The 4462-nt window shown below is 48.2% G+C and overlaps 1 pseudogene; it reads right to left on the reverse strand.

Annotated features, from left to right (window-relative positions):
- Nucleotides 1-481: 481 nt before the first annotated feature.
- LOC110284531 lies at nt 482-2180 on the reverse strand (annotated as a pseudogene).
- Between the last annotated feature and the right edge of the window lie 2282 nt (nt 2181-4462).

The following is a 4462-nucleotide window of genomic DNA, read 5'->3' on the forward strand; positions in this document are numbered from 1 at the left end:
CACCCCCGTTTCCACTTGGATGCCCCCAGCTCCCACCCCCACCTGACCTCTAAACTCCCTAGGGCCTCCAGTCTCTTGAGGGTTAGGTGCATCATCTCAAAATGTGTAGCCCAGGCTGGCCTCGAACTCGTGATCCTCCTGCCTCCGCCTCCTTCAGCAAATCCTACCCGCATGCGAACTTCTAATAATTAAGATCGCAGACACATCATAGGTTGTTGTTGTTTTTTAGGACTTCTAACCTGGTGCAGCTAGCTACACCCTCAGCACCACCTCTTTATTTGTGTTAAGGCAAAGTTCAAGGAGGCCCCGCCCCGCCCCGCCCCTCCCCTCCTCCGAAACTCCCGCAGCTGTCAACTGTTCCCTTTGCTCTGGAGTTCCCTGGCCTTTTGGGTTGGAGGTCTTCAAGGCTTCTTCCACAGCATTGCTCAAGTTCTGAGGGCTCCGCTTATCCTTGGAGCTCGGCCGGACTGCTGCCGCCTCCCTAGGTAGGGGCCCCTCGCTTCGCAGGTCCTAGCTTCATGGCTTCCACCTGGTCATCTGTCAGGGGCTTCAGCACATCACTCAGATGGAAGATCTTCTTGTGCGCATCAGCGCCTGCCAGCTGTGGCTGCGTGACAGGGATGACGGGTTCTGGCCTCCTCTCGGACTAGGGTACCTCTTCCTCCAAGGGAGACATGGTGCTCTGAGAGCCTACCACAGGGATGGCCTGGCCCTGCACTGACAGGTGCCGCTTGATCAAGGATGCTCTTTGGCTTTACCACTTTCTCCTCCTTGGGTTCCTCTGTACACTGTTTCCTCTGTTCCACACCAGGACGCAGTCCTACAGCTGTCATCTGTGTGGCCATGAGCCTAGCCAGGTGCTTGATCTGGGCTTCAGTGCCTGCTGACTTCACAGGGGTGTAGATGGCTTGGAAGTAGGCAGGCATGGTCTCAGGCAGGTACACCATGCTGATGAGGACCAGATCGGCCACATTCTCAGGCGTCAGCAGAGGCTGCAAGAACTCAGCAATGATGTCTGTGTCTGTCTGGCTTGAGGCCTTTAACGTCCCTGATGGGCCAGGCTCCAAATCTTTGCCCTTATCATCTCCCAAGTTGGGCTCCAGCTTCCTCTTCTTGAGCGTGGAATCTGTATTGTCCCGGGGCCGCTTGTGGGAGCTTCTAGGCATGTTACAGGCGATCTTAGCCCGGGACGTGCCCAGATGCACCAGCAGGGTGGTAATCTGGGCCTGGAACTCCAAGGAGGCAGGGTGCTTGAGCACACTCAACAAGTGCAGCTTAAGGTTCTTACACACACTGCGCACCTGGGACTTGGCCAGTGTTGGGGGCAGGTTGGCGTGCAGAGTCTCATAGGCTTGGATCACCCTGGACATGAACACGGGTCTCTGGCGGGCGATGTTGGCAAGGGAGCCAAGCGCTGTGGTCAGGTTGATGGAGGAGATGGCGGGGTGTACCATGAACTTCAGCAGCTGCTCCAGAGCTGCCTTGCCTTCTTCCCATAGGACATTGTACTGGATGTAGGGGTGATGGCGAGGGATGCGGTCCAGACTGATGTCATGCTCCTGGTGTTGGGGGACCGCTGAGTCAGCCATGCGGGGTGACAGGGTGACAATAAGGCCCTCCACAAACTTGATGGCATGCGTACGGATGCCATCGTTGTCAGAATCCAAAAGCAGGATGATTTCCCCAGCCATGGAGGACACCATGCCCCAACAGGCTTCCTGGAGATCTCTGATGTCCGGGGACTTCACCATCCACCGCAGGGCTACCTTGTAGAGCTGGATCATGGAGAGGATGGCCTTCTTTACCACGTTCACGTTTTCATCCCGCAATAGCAAGTGGAGGTTGGCGATCAGTTTTAGCAGCAGCTCAGTGTCTCGCTTGCATGCCGTCTCGATGAAACCGATGACAAACTTGCGCACTTCAGTGGACTTGTCTGCTTGGAAAGCGATGATTTCATCCAGGAAGTTGTCCAGCAGGGTGGGCTCCCTATTGATGATCAGCTCTTGGACCTGTGTGAGCACTGTAATCTTTGAGTCGTTGGTGATCAATGCAGCCTGGTTCAGAAGATCTACCACCCTCTCAGAAGTGGTCATGCCATCTATGCCTGGCCTGGCTTCTTGGGTGAAACACTGTGACGTCGCACTCCGGCGGGTGACACCGAACCTGCTGCCGCTTGCCATGACTGCCTCCGGTCTTCCTCGCACCCCCTCAGCAGCGCCTGTGTTTTGTTTTCTATTTGGCAAAAAAGTATTAATCACCGTTTTTGGAAAGCTTTTTACTTTCTATATTTCTGGGAACCTCGAGTCAAGAAACTCCTTCCCTTTTCTTCTCTCAAACTAGTTTAGAGTCTCTAAATCACTGGAGGATGCCTCTTTTATTGGCTGGAGGCGGAGATTTGCTAACCACGCCCACCCACGCCCATATACTTAGTAAGTGCAGATTGAATTAAATGCTGATTGAATCTGTGAAGGGGCGGGGCTCAACTTTGCACACAGATGTTTGTCACCAGCAGCCATCCAGTCAAGGAAAGTTTTATATATTTCATACTGCTCCATATTTCTTATTTTTTCTTCGTTTGCTTTTTCTCTTTTTTTTATTTTTTCCTTTTATCTCTTTCCTTCCTTCCTTCTTTTTTTTTTTTTTTTTTTTTTTTTTTTTTTTTTTTTTTTGTTTTTTTTGTTTTTTTCGAAACAGGGTTTCTCTGTATAGCCCTAGCTGGCCTGGAATTCACTTTGTAGACCAGGCTGGCCTCGAACTCAGAAATCCGCCTGCCTCTGCCTCCCACGTGCTGGGATTAAAGGCGTGCGCCACCACCGCCCATCCTTTGCTTTTTCTCTGCTGTTCCTATAAAATTAATTAATGAATCAATTAATTAATTAAGGATGGAGAAGGAAGATCAAGAGTAGGGGAAAGGACTCTTTCCCATCTGACTGGTGATATTATTTGATCTAATTTTAAATTGCCATCTGAGATCATTTAATGAGAAAGCAAATATTTCACACTAGAACCAAAGAACCGACGGTAAATCTTATCTTCCCCTGGATCATGCAAAGCTATGTGAAACCGATCACTTGGCTTTTAATTTAAAAGGAAAGAGAAGAATTGAGCAAATATTTTAACTGTTGACTATTTGGACAGCTTTTATTAATAAACACCATTCCTAAGCTTAACCTGGAGGCCAGACCTTAGGGATGGAAGCAAGACTAAAGCAGAGCCACTGTTTATTGGAATAATATTTCTAAACCTCTTTGCTGTTCACAGACACAAACTGCAGTGAAGTCCTCGGGCTGCTTCCGTTGGGAAGAGCGAGCGGCGCTGAGACACGGTGCCTCATTGTTTGTTGCTTTAGCAGTTTTGATGGATATTCTCACCAGTTAGCTTGCTCCCACTCGATTCCAAACTTCCCATCTTCTTTCTAATGAAAAAAAAAATCATCTTTGAAAAATTGCTCACCATACTGCCTTCTCAGAGAGAAATCTCACAGTGTGGCCCTGGTTGATTAACTTTTGTCAGTGCTGGATTTTGCTAAATTACCTCTGAGAGGCAGGCAGGGGAGAGAGAAGGAAAAGTGCACACAGATATTAACTGGCAAAATAGATCACTTCTCAGTGCATTACAAAATCAAGCTTTGGATTGCATCCCAGCTCTGGGACTGCTGTGTGTATGTGCAGGTGTCTGGGTGTCTGAACCCAGGTGTACTGGCTATTCCTGGTTGTCAACTTGACTATATATGGAATGAACTACAATCCAGAATTGGAAGGCTCACTAGTGATCCTAATCTAGAGACTGGGAGATACAAGTTTCTGACCTGGATCATGGCATGGAAAACTTGAGGCATAGTGGCTATGAATTCCAGAAGATTAAGACAGGGAGATCTCTGAGTTCAAGGTCATCTAGGATTAAAGGCGTGGTGGCACACACCTTTAATCTGGGCTACACCTTCTGCTGGAGACCTACAGAATGACATTGGAAGAAGGAAGATTTACTCTCTCTCTCTCCTTCGACTGCTTGCCTTGTGGGACTGAGCAACTGTTAAAAATCCTTGGACTTCCATTCACAGCTCCTGCTGACCATTGTTGGGAGTTGGACTACAGACTGTAAGTCATCAACAAATTCCATTACTATAGAAAGGAAATCCTATCTAAGAGTGTTTCTTTACAGAGCAGTGTCACACCATCCTTTGGGCCCTCTGCTAGAAACGTAGAATCAAGTCTCAAATACTGCCTTTTAAATTGTCTCCTCTAGTATTATAGATGTATCATACCTTTGTGAATGTAAAATAGCTTGTACCTGCTTTATGATACGTAGTAGTGACCGTGCTTTATCAGAGCAGTTTTTATTTATTTATTTATTTATTTATTTATTTATTTATTTATTTGGTTTTTCGAGGCAGGGTTTCTCTGTATAGCCCTGGCTGGCCTGGAACTCACTTTGTAGACCAGGCTGGCCTCGAACTCAGAAA

This window comes from Mus caroli, chromosome 18, assembly GCF_900094665.2.
Source record: "Mus caroli chromosome 18, CAROLI_EIJ_v1.1, whole genome shotgun sequence".
NCBI classification, from domain to species: Eukaryota; Metazoa; Chordata; class Mammalia; order Rodentia; family Muridae; genus Mus; species Mus caroli.